Source organism: Rutidosis leptorrhynchoides, chromosome 5 (genome assembly GCF_046630445.1).
Source record: "Rutidosis leptorrhynchoides isolate AG116_Rl617_1_P2 chromosome 5, CSIRO_AGI_Rlap_v1, whole genome shotgun sequence".
NCBI lineage: Eukaryota > Viridiplantae > Streptophyta > Magnoliopsida > Asterales > Asteraceae > Rutidosis > Rutidosis leptorrhynchoides.
In genome coordinates, this window is record NC_092337.1 from 135,273,207 (window position 1) to 135,292,332 (window position 19,126).

The following is a 19,126-nucleotide window of genomic DNA, read 5'->3' on the forward strand; positions in this document are numbered from 1 at the left end:
ACCTTCGGTAGTAACCGGCGATGCCTAGGAATTAGCGAATATGCGTCGGAGTAGTGGGGGACTCCCACTTGCTGATGGCTTCAATCTTGGCGGGATCAACTTTGATACCCTGGTCGCTCATAACATGACCCAAAAACTGTACTTCCTTCAACCAAAATTCGCACTTGGAGAATGTGGCGTAAAGTTGCTCTTGTCTTAAGAGTTCAAGCACTAATCAGAGGTGTTTCTCATGTTCTTCTTCGCTCTTTGAGTAGATGAGGATATCATCTATGAAGATGATAACAAACTTATCCAAGTAAGGCTTGCAGACACGATTCATGAGGTCCATGAACACGGCAGGTGCATTTGTTAAACCGAATGGCATCACGGGAAACTCATAATGACCATAACGGGTCCTGAATGCAGTTTTCATCACGTCACTTTCCTTCACCCTCAACTGGTGATAACCGGATCGCAAATCGATCTTTGAGTAAACGCTCGATCCTTGTAGTTGATCAAAAAGATTGTCAATTCGTGGAAGAGGATACCGATTCTTGATAGTCAATTTGTTGAGTTCACGGTAGTCGATACACATACGGAAGGATCCATCCTTCTTTTTCACAAATAACACATGTGCGCCCCAAGGCGAGAAACTTGGTTGGATAAATCCACGGTCTAACAGTTCTTGTAGTTGGCTCTGTAATTCTTGCATCTCGGAAGGTGCGAGTCTATAAGGTGCGCGATCTACAGGTGCAGCTCCTGGCACTAAGTCGATCTGAAATTCTACTGCTCTCTGCGGCGGTAATCCAGGAAATTCCTCTGGGAAGACATCGGAAAATTCGTTCACAATTCGAACGTCGTTCACGCTCTTCACCTCAGTTTCTACCGCTTTCACATGTGCTAGGACAGCAAAACGTCCCTTCTTCATAATCTTTTGTGCTTTCACGCAACTAATGAGGTTCAACTTCGAGGTACATCTCTCTCCGTAGATAACCAGTGGTTCGCCATATCCTTGTGGTATGCGAAGTGCTTTATCTCCACAGATAATATCGGCCCTTATCTTGCTCAACCAATCCATACCAACGATCACGTCAAAGCTTCCCAGTTTGATAGGTATCAAATCAATTTCGAAATCTGCACCAGCTATGTTGATAATAGCTCCACGACTAATATGGTCAACCTTTTCAAGTTTTCCATTTGCGACCTCGACCAGCATACTTTCTTTTAACGGGACTAATGACCAATTAATCTTATCGCAAAAATGTCTACATACATAACTTCTATCCGCACCAGTATCAAACAAGACAGAAGCTAAAAGATTGTTGATTTTGAATATACCTGTCACCAAGTCGGGGTTTTCTCGGGCGTCCCTTGCATTAACATTAAAAGCTCTACCATGGGGTGGCCCGCCATCTTTTCGCTTGTTGGGGCATGCATTTCTGAAATGGCCCGTCTGTCCACATTCGTAGCACTTCTTCGGCCCATTGGTGTTTGGCTTCCCATTCGAAGTGGTGACCTTGCAGTCTTTCCCGATATGCCCAGCCCATTGACACTTCTCACAGACAACATTGCAATACCCAGTGTGGTGTTTGTAACACCTCTTGCATTGTGGTAAAGTTCCTTTGTAGTTCGGGTTGGTGTTGGTGTTGTTGTTGGGATTAGGGTTTCCACCGTTGTTGTGCCTCTTGGTGGGGGTTTGATCATAGTTTCTCCCCCTGTTGTTGTTGTTGTTGTTGTTGTTGTTGTTGTTGTTGTTGTTGTTGTTGTGGTTGTTGTGGTTGTTGTCCCATTTCCTCTTTTTGCTACTACCCGCCGCAAACTTAGCCTTCTCCGGCTCATCAATAAGAATCTGATTCATGAGTGTATGCGCCATGCGCATTGCTTCGGGAACATTCGGTGGTTTGGATGAGGTGACGTTACCCTTGATGCTCTTAGGGAGTCCCCAGAAGTACCTTTCCATTCGTTTGAATTCCGGGGTGACCATTGTCGGACACATGAGAGCTAGTTCCAAAAATCTCCCGTTGTAACCATCAAGGTCGTTCCCAACGGCCTTTAACTGCATAAATTCGATTTCCATCTTCTGGATTTCGGTTCTCGGACAATACTCATCAATCATAGCAGCTTTGAATTCCTCCCATGGCGTAGCATACGCCTCATGAATGCCTTTCGCTTAAGCTAACGTGTTCCACCACGTTAGCGCGCCGTCAGATAGCGTGCACGAAGCAAACTTGGTCTTGTTGTCCTCCGAACAGTTGCTAACTCGAAATACTGATTCAAGTTTCTCGAACCATCTGGTGAGACCAACCGGTCCCTCGGTGCCACTGAAGTTATGCGGTTTGCAGCTCTGGAATTCCTTGTAAGTACACCCATTTCGAACGGGTGGGATAACTGGTGGTGGTGGCGGTGGAGCTTGGAGGTTTCTTTCTGCTAGGGCTGCGGCTACCCGTTCTTGGATCATCTCTTCAATTTGAGCAGCAGTAGGTGTGGATCGACCGTTAGCCATGATGTTCTAAACAAAAATTTTTACTCAAGTCAAAATTCAGTATGCAAATAGTAATAATGCAGTATATAGTAACCAACATGGAATCAAAACATCGCATGTTATTAAATAACGCATCTAGGTACAAATACCACAGAATCATCGTACAGTAATGTAAATAGAACATCGTGCAAGAATTAAATAACGCAAAGTTCCATTAATAATAATAATAAGTTCCATACATCTGAGTAAGTCCGTACAATACATGAATAATACAACAGCTACAACTAGATTACATCATGAAATCTAATACAAAAGTCCTACGGTGAAGGTGGGTGTAGGATGTCTAAAACCTGAGCCAACTGCTCCTCGAGCTCAGTAACCCGAGCTCGGAGGATTCCCACCTCCCTTGTCAATTCCTCGACAGTGGGAGTTGGTGGGGCAGGCGGTGCTGGTGGTGTCGGTGGTGCAGATGGTGCCGGTGGTGCAGGTGGTGCCGGTGATGCAGATGGTGCAGCCCTCACGAAACGAGGTGCAGAAGTCCCGGCTCCAGAAATAGTCAGCACGTAACGAGGTGCCTTACGTATCAGTGGGTCGGCAGGGTACGGCACAAGCCGCTTACGGGCAGTAACCCTCCGACGCCGAAAAAAAGCGTCAATGAAAGCACGACCTCCATTCACCCCTGGAATAACGGTACCATCAGGACGGTACCGCTTCTTTGGCGGGGTGGAGGGTGCCTGTATAGGTATATCAGCAGGGTCCTCGTCGTCACTGGAGTCATCCGAAGAGGTGTCGTGAAATGTCCCGTTCTTATTGATTAAAAACGTTCCATATTAATTGATTTCGTTGCGAGGTTTTGACCTCTATATGAGACGTTTTTCAAAGACTGCATTCATTTTAAAACAAACCATAACCTTTATTTCATCAATAAAGATTTAAAAAGCTTTACGTAGATTATCAAATAATGATAATCTAAAATATCCTGTTTACACACGACCATTACATAATGGTTTACAATACAAATATGTTACAACAAAATAAGTTTCTTGAATGCAGTTTTTACACAATATCATACAAGCATGGACTCCAAATCTCGTCCTTATTTAAGTATGCGATAGCGGAAGCTCTTAATAATCACCTGAGAATAAACATGCTTAAAACGTCAACAAAAATGTTGGTGAGTTATAGGTTTAACCTATATATATATCAAATCGTAACAATAGACCACAAGATTTCATATTTCAATATACATCCCATACATAGAGATAAAAATCATTCATATGGTGAACACCTGGTAACCAACATTAACAAGATGCATATATAAGAATATCCCCATCATTCCGGGACACCCTTCGGATATGATATAAATTTCGAAGTACTAAAGCATCCGGTACTTTGGATGGGGTTTGTTAGGCCCAATAGATCTATCTTTAGGATTCGCGTCAATTAGGGTGTCTGTTCCCTAATTCTTAGATTACCAGACTTAATAAAACGGGGCATATTCGATTTCGATAATTCAACCATAGAATGTAGTTTCACGTACTTGTGTCTATTTTGTAAATCATTTATAAAACCTGCATGTATTCTCATCCCAAAAATATTAGATTTTAAAAGTAGGACTATAACTCACTTTCACAGATTTTAACTTCGTCGGGAAGTAAGACTTGGCCACTGGTTGATTCACGAACCTATAACAATATATACATATATATCAAAGTATGTTCAAAATATATTTATAACACTTTTAATATATTTTGATGTTTTAAGTTTATTAAGTCAGCTGTCCTCGTTAGTAACCTACAACTAGTTGTCCACAGTTAGATGTAAATAAATAAATCGATAAATATTATCTTGAATCAATCCACGACCCAGTGTATACGTATCTCAGTATTGATCACAACTCAAACTATATATATTTTGGAATCAACCTCAACCCTGTATAGCTAACTCCAACATTCACATATAGAGTGTCTATGGTTGTTCCGAAATATATATAGATGTGTCGACATGATAGGTCGAAACATTGTATACGTGTCTATGGTATCTCAAGATTACATAATATACAATACAAGTTGATTAAGTTATGGTTGGAATAGATTTGTTACCAATTTTCACGTAGCTAAAATGAGAAAAATTATCCAATCTTGTTTTACCCATAACTTCTTCATTTTAAATCCGTTTTGAGTGAATCAAATTGCTATGGTTTCATATTGAACTCTATTTTATGAATCTAAACATAAAAAGTATAGGTTTATAGTCGGAAAAATAAGTTACAAGCCGTTTTTGTAAAGGTAGTCATTTCAGTCGAAAGAACGACGTCTAGATGACCATTTTAGAAAACATACTTCCACTTTGAGTTTAACCATAATTTTTGGATATAGTTTCATGTTCATAATAAAAATCTTTTTCTCAGAATAACAACTTTTAAATCAAAGTTTATCATAGTTTTTAATTTACTAACCCAAAACAGCCCGTGGTGTTACTACGACGGCGTAAATCCGGTTTTACGGTGTTTTTCGTGTTTCCTGATTTTAAATCATTAAGTTAGCATATCATATAGATATAGAACATGTGTTTAGTTAATTTTAAAAGTCAAGTTAGAAGGATTAACTTTTGTTTGCGAACAAGTTTAGAATTAACTAAACTATGTTCTAGTGATTACAAGTTTAAACTTTCGAATAAGATAGCTTTATATGTATGAATCGAATGATGTTATGAACATCATTACTACCTTAATTTCCTTGGATAAACCTACTGGAAAAGAGAAAAATGGATCTAGCTTCAACGGATCCTTGGATGGCTCGAAGTTCTTGAAGCAGAATCATGACACGAAAACAAGTTCAAGTAAGATCATCACTTGAAATAAGATTGTTATAGTTATAGAAATTGAACCAAAGTTTGAATATGATTATTACCTAGTATTAGAATGATAACCTACTGTAAGAAACAAAGATTTCTTGAGGTTGTATGATCAACTTACAAGATTGGAAGTGAGCTAGCAAACTTGAAAGTATTCTTGATTTTATGAAACTGGAACTTTTGGAATTTATGAAGAACACTTAGAACTTGAAGATAGAACTTGAGAGAGATCAATTAGATGAAGAAAATTGAAGGATGAAAGTGTTTGTAGGTGTTTTTGGTCGTTGGTGTATGGATTAGATATAAAGGATATGTAATTTTGTTTTCATGTAAATAAGTCATGAATGATTACTCATATTTTTGTAATTTTATGAGATATTTCATGCTAGTTGCCAAATGATGGTTCCCACATGTGTTAGGTGACTCACATGGGCTGCTAAGAGCTGATCATTGGAGTGTATATACCAATAGTACATACATCTAAAAGCTGTGTATTGTACGAGTACGAATACGGGTGTATACGAGTAGAATTGTTGATGAAATTGAACGAGGATGTAATTGTAAGCATTTTTGTTAAGTAGAAGTATTTTGATAAGTGTATTGAAGTCTTTCAAAAGTGTATAAATACATATTAAAACACTACATGTATATACATTTTAACTGAGTCGTTAAGTCATCGTTAGTCGTTACATGTAAGTGTTGTTTTGAAACCTTTAGGTTAACGATCTTGTTAAATGTTGTTAACCCAATGTTTATAATATCAAATGAGATTTTAAATTATTATATTATCATGATATTATGATGTACGAATATCTCTTAATATGATATATATACATTAAATGTCGTTACAACGATAATCGTTACATATATGTCTCGTTTAAAAATCATTAAGTTAGTAGTCTTGTTTTTACATATGTCGTTCATTGTTAATATACTTAATGATATGTTTACTTATCATAGTATCATGTTAACTATATATATATATATCCATATATATTTCATCATATAGTTTTTACAAGTTTTAACGTTCGTGAATCACCGGTCAACTTGGGTGGTCAATTGTCTATATGAAACATATTTCAATTAATCAAGTCTTAAAAAGTTTGATTGCTTAGCATGTTGGAAACATTTAATCATGTAAATATCAATCTCAATTAATATATATAAACATGGAAAAGTTCGGGTCACTACAGTACCTACCCGTTAAATAAATTTCGTCCCGAAATTTTAAGCTGTTAAAGGTGTTGACGAATCTTCTGGAAATAGATGCGGGTATTTCTTCTTCATCTGATCTTCACACTCCCAGGTGAACTCGGGTCCTCTACGAGCATTCCATCGAACCTTAACAATTGGTATCTTATTTTGCTTAAGTCTTTTAACCTCACGATCCATTATTTCGACGGGTTCTTCGATGAATTGAAGTTTTTCATTGATTTGGATTTGGTCCATCGGAATAGTGAGATCTTCTTTAGCAAAACATTTCTTCAAATTTGAGACGTGGAAAGTGTTATGTACAGCCGCGAGTTGTTGAGATAACTCAAGTCGGTAAGCTACTGGTCCGACACGATCAATAATCTTGAATGGTCCAATATACCTTGGATTTAATTTCCCTCGTTTACCAAATCGAACAACGCCTTTCCAAGGAGCAACTTTAAGCATGACCATGTCTCCAATTTCAAATTCTATATCTTTTCTTTTAATGTCAGCGTAGCTCTTTTTTCGACTTTGGGCGGTTTTCAACCGTTGTTGAATTTGGATGATCTTCTCTGTAGTTTCTTGTATAATCTCCGGACTCGTAATCTGTCTATCCCCCACTTCACTCCAACAAATCAGAGACCTGCACTTTCTACCATAAAGTGCTTCAAACGGCGCCATCTCAATGCTTGAATGGTAGCTGTTGTTGTAGGAAAATTCTGCTAACGGTAGATGTCGATCCCAACTGTTTCCGAAATCAATAACACATGCTCGTAGCATGTCTTCAAGCGTTTGTATCGTCCTTTCGCTCTGCCCATCAGTTTGTGGATGATAGGCAGTACTCATGTCTAGACGAGTTCCTAATGCTTGCTGTAATGTCTGCCAGAATCTTGAAATAAATCTGCCATCCCTATCAGAGATAATAGAGATTGGTATTCCATGTCTGGAGACGACTTCCTTCAAATACAGTCGTGCTAACTTATCCATCTTGTCATCTTCTCTTATTGGCAGGAAGTGTGCTGATTTGGTGAGACGATCAACTATTACCCAAATAGTATCAAAACCACTTGCAGTCCTTGACAATTTAATGATGAAATCCATGTTAATGTTTTCCCATTTCCATTCCGGGATTTCGGGTTGTTGAAGTAGACCTTATGGTTTTTGATGCTCAGATTTGACCTTAGAACACGTCAAACATTCTCCTACGTATTTAGCAACATCGGCTTTCATACCCGGCCACAAAAAATATTTCTTGAGATCCTTGTACATCTTCCCCGTTCCAGGATGTATTGAGTATCTGGTTTTATGAGCTTCTCTAAGTACCATTTCTCTCATATCTCCAAATTTTGGTACCCAAATTCTTTCAGCCCTATACCGGGTTCCGTCTTCCCGAATATTAAGATGCTTCTCCGATCCTTTGGGTATTTCATCCTTTAAATTTCCCTCTTTCAAAACTCCTTGTTGCGCCTCCTTTATTTGAGTAGTAAGGTTAGTGTGAATCATTATATTCATAGATTTTACTCGAATGGGTTCTCTGTCCTTTCTGCTCAAGGCGTCGGCTACCACATTTGCCTTCCCCGGGTGGTAACGAATCTCAAAGTCGTAATCATTCAACAATTCAATCCACCTACGCTGCCTCATATTCAGTTGTTTCTGATTAAATATGTGTTGAAGACTTTTGTGGTCGGTATATATAATACTTTTGACCCCATATAAGTAGTGCCTCCAAGTCTTTAATGCAAAAACTACCGCGCCTAATTCCAAATCATGCGTCGTATAATTTTGTTCGTGAATCTTCAATTGTCTAGACGCATAAGCAATCACCTTCGTTCGTTGCATTAATACACAACCGAGACCTTGCTTTGATGCGTCACAATAAATCACAAAATCATCATTCCCTTCAGGCAATGACAATATAGGTGCCGTAGTTAGCTTTTTCTTCAATAACTGAAACGCTTTCTCTTGTTCATCATTCCATTCAAATTTCTTCCCTTTATGCGTTAATGCAGTCAAGGGTTTTGCTATTCTGGAAAAGTCTTGGATGAACCTTCTGTAGTAACCAGCTAGTCCTAAAAACTGGCGTATGTATTTCAGAGTTTTCGGGGTTTCCCACTTTTCAACAGTTTCTATCTTTGCCGGATCCACCTTAATACCTTCTTTGTTCACTATGTGACCGAGGAATTGAACTTCTTCCAACCAAAATGCACACTTTGAAAACTTAGCGTACAATTCTTCCTTCCTAAATACTTCTAACACCTTTCTCAAATGTTCACCGTGTTCTTGGTCATTCTTTGAGTAAATAAGTATGTCATCAATGAAAACAATGACAAACTTGTCAAGGTATGGTCCACACACTCGGTTCATAAGGTCCATGAACACAGCTGGTGCATTAGTTAAACCAAACGGCATGACCATAAACTCGTAATGACCGTAACGTGTTCTGAAAGCAGTCTTTGGAATATCATCTTCTTTCACCCGCATTTGATGATACCCGGAACGTAAGTCAATCTTTGAATAAACAGACGAGCCTTGTAGTTGATCAAATAAGTCGTCGATTCTCGGTAGTGGGTAGCGGTTCTTGATAGTAAGTTTGTTCAACTCTCGGTAGTCGATACACAACCTGAATGTACCATCTTTCTTCTTGACAAACAAAACAGGAGCTCTCCACGGTGATGTGCTTGGTCGAATGAAACCACGCTCTAAAAGTTCTTGTAATTGGCTTTGCAGTTCTTTCATCTCGCTGGGGGCGAGTCTGTAAGGAGCACGAGCTATTGGTGCAGCTCCTGGTACAAGATCTATTTGAAATTCTACGGATCGATGTGGGGGTAATCCCGGTAATTCTTTTGGAAATACATCGGGAAATTCTTTTGCAACGGGAACATCATTGATGCTCTTTTCTTCAGTTTGTACTTTCTCGACGTGTACTAGAACAGCATAACAACCTTTTCTTATTAGTTTTTGTGCCTTCAAATTACTAATAAGATGTAGCTTCGTGTTGCCCTTTTCTCCGTACACCATTAAGGGTTTTCCTTTTTCTCGTATAATGCGAATTGCATTTTTGTAACTAATGATCTCTGCTTTCACTTCTTTCAACCAGTCCATACCGATTATCACATCAAAACTCCCTAACTCTACTGGTATCATATCAATCTTAAATGTTTCGCTAACCAGTTTAATTTCTCGATTCCGACATATATTATCTGCTGAAATTAATTTACCATTTGCTAATTCGAGTAAAAATTTACTATCCAAAGGCGTCAATGGACAACTTAATTTAGCACAAAAATCTCTACTCATATAGCTTCTATCCGCACCCGAATCAAATAAAACGTAAGCAGATTTATTGTCAATAAGAAACGTACCCGTAACAAGCTCCGGGTCTTCCTGTGCCTCTACCGCATTAATATTGAAAACTCTTCCGCGGCCTTGTCCATTCGTGTTCTCCTGGTTCGGGCAATTTCTAATAATGTGGCCTGCTTTTCCACATTTATAACAAACTACATTGGCATAACTTGCTCCGACACTACTTGCTCCGCCATTACTCGTTCCGACACCATTTGTTCCTTTCGTTCTATTAACCCCTGGTCCGTAGACCTCACACTTCGCCGCGCTATGACCATTTCTTTTACACTTGTTGCAAAATTTGGTGCAGAACCCCGAGTGATTCTTTTCACACCTTTGGCATAGCTGCTTCTGATTGTTGTTGTTGTTGTTGCGGTTATTATTGTTGTTGGGATGATTGTTGTAGTTGCTGTTGTTGTTGTTGATGTTGTTGTTGTTGTTGTTGTTGTTGTTGGGCCGTTTGTTGTAGTTGCGATTGATGTTGCGATTGTTGGGATAATTGTTGCGATTATTGTTGTAATTGCTGTTGTTGTTGTACTGGTGATTCTTATCACCGTTTTCCTCCCACTTTCTTTTGACTTGCTTCACATTGGCCTCTTCAGCAGTCTGTTCTTTAATTCTTTCTTCAGTCTGGTTCACGAGTTTGTGAGCCATTCTACATGCCTGTTGTATGGAGGCGGGCTCGTGTGAACTTATATCTTCTTGGATTCTTTCCGGTAATCCTTTCACAAACGCGTCGATCTTCTCTTCCTCGTCTTCGAATGCTCCCGGACACAATAGGCACAATTCTGTAAATCGTCTTTCGTACGTGGTAATATCAAATCCTTGGGTTCGTAACCCTTTAAGTTCTGTCTTGAGCTTATTGACCTCGGTTCTGGGACGGTACTTCTCGTTCATCAAGTGCTTGAATGCTGACCACGGTAGTGCGTACGCATCGTCTTGTCCCACTTGCTCTAGAAAGGTATTCAACCATGTTAATGCAGAACCTATGAAGGTATGCGTAGCGTACTTCACTTTGTCCTCTTCAGTACACTTACTTATGGCAAACACCGATTCGACCTTCTCGGTCCACCGTTTCAATCCGATCGGTCCTTCGGTTCCATCAAATTCCAAAGGTTTGCAGGCAGTGAATTCTTTGTAGGTGCATCCTACACGATTTCCTGTACTGCTAGATCCAAGGTTATTGTTGGTATGTAGCACAGCCTGTACTGCGGCTATGTTTGAAGCTAGAAAAGTACGGAATTCCTCTTCATTCATATTCACGGTGTGTCGAGTAGCCGGTGCCATTTCCTTCAAAATAGTCAAATGGAACAAGTTAATCATACAGAATATTAAGAGTAGTTAATAGTATTTTGTAGCATAATATGAACTCATTTATAAAAGCTTTTTCTTCATATTAGCATTTTATAAGTTTAAATTCGGGTAGTACCTACCCGTTAAGTTCATACTTAGTAGCTAATATACAATTCAACTACTACAATTCTATATGAAAAACTGATTATAATAATATTTCGCGTTCAAACTTTTACACAATATTTTACAAACTTACAATACTGCTTATTTTACATATAGCATGAAATATAGCACACAATAAATTTGATACAAGATGGTTGTGAAGATAATTCTATCTAGTACACAAGTCGTTCAGCAAAGGCAATAAAGACACGTAATTCATACGTCCAGAAACAAGTCATGCATTCTGGTTTTACTAGGATTACTTCCCATCCTTGGTCTTGTGGAACATAACCGTTATGGCCGTTGATAAGACAGCGTGTTGTAACGTCGTCAAAGGGACGAGGGTTACGTAATGTCCAACAGTCCCGTAACAATCTAAAAACCTCATTTCTTACCCCAATTACCGACTCCGTCACTTGTGGGAACGTTTTGTTTAATAGTTGTAGCTCGATGTTCTTGTTCTCACTTTGGTGAGAAGCGAACATTACTAATCCGTAAGCATAACATGCTTCTTTATGTTGCATGTTAACCGCTTTTTCTAAATCACGAAGTCCAATATTCGGATATATTGAGTCAAAATAATTTCTTAACCCATTGCGTAAAATAGCATTTGGGTTCCCCGCAATATATGCGTCAAAGTAAACACATCGTAACTTATGGATTTCCCAATGTGATATCCCCCATCTTTCGAACGAAAGCCTTTTATAAACCAAGGCATTCTTGGAACGTTCTTTGAATGTCTTACAAACTGATCTCGCCTTAAATAGTTGTGCCGAAGAATTCTGACCGACTGTAGACAAGATTTCATCAATCATGTCTCCGGGTAGGTCTCTTAAAATATTGGGTTGTCTATCCATTTTGTGTTTTTATACTGTAAAATAGACAAGAGTTAGATTCATAAAAAAAAAATACTTATTAATACAAGCAATTTTTACATATATCATAAAGCATAAGCACACTATATTACTTATATTACACCACACGAATACAACTATCTTATTCCGACTCGCTTGTTTCTTCTTCTTCGGTTTTGGTTCGTTTTGCCAAGTTTCTAGGGATATATGACGTTCCCCTAATACGAGCTGTCGTTATCCACATTGGTTTAGAAAAACCTGGTGGTTTAGAGGTTCCCGGGTCATTGTTACAACTTAAGGACTTCGGGGGTTGACGATACATATAAAGTTCATCGGGGTTGGAATTAGATTTCTCTATTTTTATGCCCTTTCCCTTATTATTTTCTTTTGCCTTTTTAAATTCAGTTGGGGTAATTTCTATAACATCATCGGAATTCTCGTCGGAATCCGATTCATCGGAGAATTGGTAATCCTCCCAATATTTTGCTTCCTTGGCGGAAACACCATTGACCATAATTAACCTTGGTCGGTTGGTTGAGGATTTTCTTTTACTTAACCGTTTTATTATTTCCCCCACCGGTTCTATTTCTTCATCCGGTTCCGATTCTTCTCCCGGTTCCGATTCTTCTTCCGGTTCCGACTCTTCTTCCGGTTCCTCTTCGGGAACTTGTGAATCAGTCCACGAATCATTCCAATTTACATTTGACACTTCATTATTATTAGGTGAGTCAATGGGACTTGTTCTAGAGGTAGACATCTATCACATAATATCAAACGCGTTAAGAGATTAATATATCACATAATATTCACATGTTAAAAATATATAGTTTCCAACAATATTTGTTAAGCAATCATTTTTCAAGTAAACACGGTCGAAGTCCAGACTCACTAATGCATCCTAACAAACTAGATAAGACACACTAATGCAAAATTCTGGTTCTCTAAGACCAACGCTCTGATACCAACTGAAATGTCCCGTTCTTATTGATTAAAAACGTTCCATATTAATTGATTTCGTTGCGAGGTTTTGACCTCTATATGAGACGTTTTTCAAAGACTGCATTCATTTTAAAACAAACCATAACCTTTTTTTCATCAATAAAGGTTTAAAAAGCTTTACGTAGATTATCAAATAATGATAATCTAAAATATCCTGTTTACACACGACCATTACATAATGGTTTACAATACAAATATGTTACAACAAAATAAGTTTCTTGAATGCAGTTTTTACACAATATCATACAAGCATGGACTCCAAATCTCGTCCTTATTTAAGTATGCGACAGCGGAAGCTCTTAATAATCACCTGAGAATAAACATGCTTAAAACGTCAACAAAAATGTTGGTGAGTTATAGGTTTAACCTATATATATCAAATCGTAACAATAGACCACAAGATTTCATATTTCAATATACATCCCATACATAGAGATAAAAATCATTCATATGGTGAACACCTGGTAACCAACATTAACAAGATGCATATATAAGAATATCCCCATCATTCCGGGACACCCTTCGGATATGATATAAATTTCGAAGTACTAAAGCATCCGGTACTTTGGATGGGGTTTGTTAGGCCCAATAGATCTATCTTTAGGATTCGCGTCAATTAGGGTGTCTGTTCCCTAATTCTTAGATTACCAGACTTAATAAAAAGGGGCATATTCGATTTCGATAATTCAACCATAGAATGTAGTTTCACGTACTTGTGTCTATTTTGTAAATCATTTATAAAACCCGCATGTATTCTCATCCCAAAAATATTAGATTTTAAAAGTGGGACTATAACTCACTTTCACAGATTTTAACTTCGTCGGGAAGTAAGACTTGGCCACTGGTTGATTCACGAACCTATAACAATATATACATATATATCAAAGTATGTTCAAAATATATTTATAACACTTTTAATATATTTTGATGTTTTAAGTTTATTAAGTCAGCTGTCCTCTTTAGTAACCTACAACTAGTTGTCCACAGTTAGATGTAAAGAAATAAATCGATAAATATTATCTTGAATCAATCCACGACCCAGTGTATACGTATCTCAGTATTGATCACAACTCAAACTATATATATTTTGGAATCAACCTCAACCCTGTATAGCTAACTCCAACATTCACATATAGAGTGTCTATGGTTGTTCCGAAATATATATAGATGTGTCGACATGATAGGTCGAAACATTGTATACGTGTCTATGGTATCTTAAGATTACATAATATACAATACAAGTTGATTAAGTTATGGTTGGAATAGATTTGTTACCAATTTTCACGTAGCTAAAATGAGAAAAATTATCCAATCTTGTTTTACCCATAACTTCTTCATTTTAAATCCGTTTTGAGTGAATCAAATTGCTATGGTTTCATATTGAACTCTATTTTATGAATCTAAACAGAAAAAGTATAGGTTTATAGTCGGAAAAATAAGTTACAAGCCGTTTTTGTAAAGGTAGTCATTTCAGTCGAAAGAACGACGTCTAGATGACCATTTTAGAAAACATACTTCCACTTTGAGTTTAACCATAATTTTTGGATATAGTTTCATGTTCATAATAAAAATCATTTTCTCAGAATAACAACTTTTAAATCAAAGTTTATCATAGTTTTTAATTAACTAACCCAAAACAGCCCGTGGTGTTACTACGACGGCGTAAATCCGGTTTTACGGTGTTTTTCGTGTTTCCAGATTTTAAATCATTAAGTTAGCATATCATATAGATATATAACATGTGTTTAGTTAATTTTAAAAGTTAAGTTAGAAGGATTAACTTTTGTTTGCGAACAAGTTTAGAATTAACTAAACTATGTTCTAGTGATTACAAGTTTAAACTTTCGAATAAGATAGCTTTATATGTATGAATCGAATGATGTTATGAACATCATTACTACCTTAATTTCCTTGGATAAACCTACTGGAAAAGAGAAAAATGGATCTAGCTTCAACGGATCCTTGGATGCCTCGAAGTTCTTGAAGCAGAATCATGACACGAAAACAAGTTCAAGTAAGATCATCACTTGAAATAAGATTGTTATAGTTATAGAAATTGAACCAAAGTTTGAATATGATTATTACCTTGTATTAGAATGATAACCTACTGTAAGAAACAAAGATTTCTTGAGGTTGGATGATCAACTTACAAGATTGGAAGTGAGCTAGCAAACTTGAAAGTATTCTTGATTTTATGAAACTAGAACTTTTGGAATTTATGAAGAACACTTAGAACTTGAAGATAGAACTTGAGAGAGATCAATTAGATGAAGAAAATTGAAGGATGAAAGTGTTTGTAGGTGTTTTTGGTCGTTGGTGTATGGATTAGATATAAAGGATATGTAATTTTGTTTTCATGTAAATAAGTCATGAATGATTACTCATATTTTTGTAATTTTATGAGATATTTCATGCTAGTTGCCAAATGATGGTTCCCACATGTGTTAGGTGACTCACATGGGCTGCTAAGAGCTGATCATTGGAGTGTATATACCAATAGTACATACATCTAAAAGCTGTGTATTGTACGAGTACGAATACGGGTGTATACGAGTAGAATTGTTGATGAAATTGAACGAGGATGTAATTGTAAGCATTTTTGTTAAGTAGAAGTATTTTGATAAGTGTATTGAAGTCTTTCAAAAGTATATAAATACATATTAAAACACTACATGTATATACATTTTAACTGAGTCGTTAAGTCATCGTTAGTCGTTACATGTAAGTGTTGTTTTGAAACCTTTAGGTTAACGATCTTGTTAAATGTTGTTAACCCAATGTTTATAATATCAAATTAGATTTTAAATTATTATATTATCATGATATTATGATGTACGAATATCTCTTAATATGATATATATATACATTAAATGTCGTTACAACGATAATCGTTACATATATGTCTCGTTTAAAAATCATTAAGTTAGTAGTCTTGTTTTTACATATGTAGTTCATTGTTAATATACTTAATGATATGTTTACTTATCATAGTATCATGTTAACTATATATATATCCATATATATTTCATCATATAGTTTTTACAAGTTTTAACGTTCGTGAATCACCGGTCAACTTGGGTGGTCAATTGTCTATATGAAACATATTTCAATTAATCAAGTCTTAAAAAGTTTGATTGCTTAGCATGTTGGAAACATTTAATCATGTAAATATCAATCTCAATTAATATATATAAACATGGAAAAGTTCGGGTCACTACATGTCGTCTGATGGAGCATCAGTGGAAGACCCGTCGTCTGAATCATGTGGTGGCGACACGGGTGGCTCAACTGGCAGTTCGAAGGCGGCCAACATCTGTCTGTGTCTGCCTGGCGGAATCGGCACTAAACGTCCGTCGGGAGTGCGTCGGCAAGGCGTTCGCATATGGTTATGAAATGGCCCTTCCCCGAACTCCGCGGGAATCTCAATCCCACCGATGCGGGGCTGTGACCCCGAGGGTCCGGGAGCAGACGGAGCTGGAATCTCTGTAGGGTCTACGTGTCCATCGGAAGCATCCACTGGGGCAGGTGTACTACTACTGGCTCCGAAAGTAGAAGCGCCGGGATCACTAATGGGTAGCGGGACCGGTGTATCGGTAGCAGCAGCAGATGGGGCGAAGGGGTCTGAGTCTGAACTGCCCAAAACGCTAGCAGGTGGTACATCCGACATCTGAACAAGGAAAAATAAAATTTCCATGTCAGTAAGTCATAAAGCAAGCACGTATTAGGCCAACAGTTTAAATCATGTATAACAATAAGTAGCATGACAATAACAGCAAATCGTACGAAGGTAGCATGCAATCGAAAGCAAGTAATAGCATGCAGTAGTGAAATCATGTAGTAGCATACGGCATATAGCAGTAACAGTAAGCAGCAGCATGCAGTAAGTTCAGCGGAAACAAGTAAACTAGCAAGTTGTAGATTAGTCCTATTAGTGAATCCTAATCGGGTCGGTCTTAGACTCACTAATGCAACCTAATTCCCTACAACCAAGGCTCTGATACCAAATGTGATGCCCCATACAAAACCATCGTGTATGAATCATCAACAACAGAATCATTACAAGGTTAAGTACTATATGCGTTTTCAAAAGAGTTTGCATTCATTAATAAAGTGATCGAATGTTTTACAATCCAAAAGCATGCTTCACTAAGTAGAAGCAAATAATAAGTGTACATGACCACAACGGTCATTACAAGTCATAGTTCAAAAGTACTAAAGTATGAATGCAAGATAAAGTAGTTCATGCGATAGCAACTCTAAGCAGCGGGTGTCTACAACACGACTAGTACACAGCGGAAGCTAACCTCAAGCACCTGAGAAAAACATGCTTAAACGTCAACACAAAGGTTGGTGAGCTATAGTTTAAGTATAACAGTATGTAAGGTAGGCCACGAGATTTCAGTGCTACAAAGAGCGTTTCAAAACAGTATGATAAAGTATATGTTAACCGTGGGCACTTGGTAACTAACTTAACGTTTATACCCCCTGAAAGTACACTTGGCAAGTGCGTATGTCTACGAAGTATTAAACACTCATTAAATGCTAGCGCGACTAGCCCGAGTGGGGATGTCAAACCCTATGGATCCATATCTAAGATTCGCGTTCACGGTTCAAAAACCAATGATTAAACGTTACCGAGCTAAAGGGAATGTTTATGCCGTTGTATAACCCACACATATATAAGTTTAAGTACTCGTGCCTAGTATGTAAAACATAAAATCCGCATGTATTCTCAGTTCCCAAAATAAGTTAAAGTAAAAAGGGAATGCTATAACTCACAATGATAATGTACTCGTAAAGTCGGTTCGGAAAAGGTGTGCAAGTAAACGGTCCGAAAGTCCTCAACCTAAGTCAAATAGTAATAAGTCAGTAAATCGTCTTAATAGGTTTAAAAGTATGTAAATAAGGTCTTAAGGGTCATCGTCATTCATCATTTAACAAAAGGTGTAAAGTAGGTTTCGTTCATGAAAGTATTTTACAACAAAGGCTGACTTCAGTCAGTCACCACGGCCTCTACCCTTACTGAATTAAGGTGAGACCAGTGGCCATGGCTCTGTCTATGAGTCCCTTAACTGTGGTAAAATTTACAGAAGCAAACTCGTCTTCGTTTGACCGTGGCGACGGTCTAAGTGCGAGTAGGTCAGAAATTTCTGCACAACGTTAAAGGACATAGTGACGATCGGAGGGCCATAAATCCTAAACCGTAACTCGGATTAAAATGAGTCCTATATGAAAAGTTATCTACTCAAAAAGATATATCAAATAATAATGGTTAGAACAGCCCAGGTATGCTGGTATGTTACAGAAACAGCAGGTCAGTAGGTTTTGGACAGAAATAGTAAGTTTAAGTGAGTTCCGGTGGTCTTGGTGCTTGATGTTCATCATGGTTCTCATCCTTGATGCATATAGCTTCAAGTGTACAACTCATGGGTGTGTTTACATCATCTTAACCAAGTCTTGACCATCATAACACTAGTGCAAGTCTAAGACATGAAGCACAACTCACTTAAGAGTTGTATGAAGTTTGATGAACCAAAGTTACATCAAAGTCTTAGATCTAATAGATACATGAACTTTAAGACTAATAATAAGTTACAAACTTGAAAGTAAACCAACTAATCAAGATCTTAAGATGTAGAACATAGTTCTTAGTTAGATCTTGAAGATCCAAGACTCAAAAGTCTAGATCAAGCATAAGTATACAAAGTTTTTTTTTTTTTTAAAGAAAACTCATTTACATGTTCTTGAACTTTTAAGTTAACTTTAAGTTCCAAGAGATATGAGATCAAGACTAACTTGTAGTACTTGACCAACAACAACTAAAATCATAAAATTAAAATGCAAGTAAAACTAAATAATCAAGTAAATAAGTTCATGAGTTTCATACTTTAAAGATTTAGAAAGTAAACATTAAGTTCACTTCATGTACTTCAAGTATGAGTTACAACACAAGAACTTTAAATCT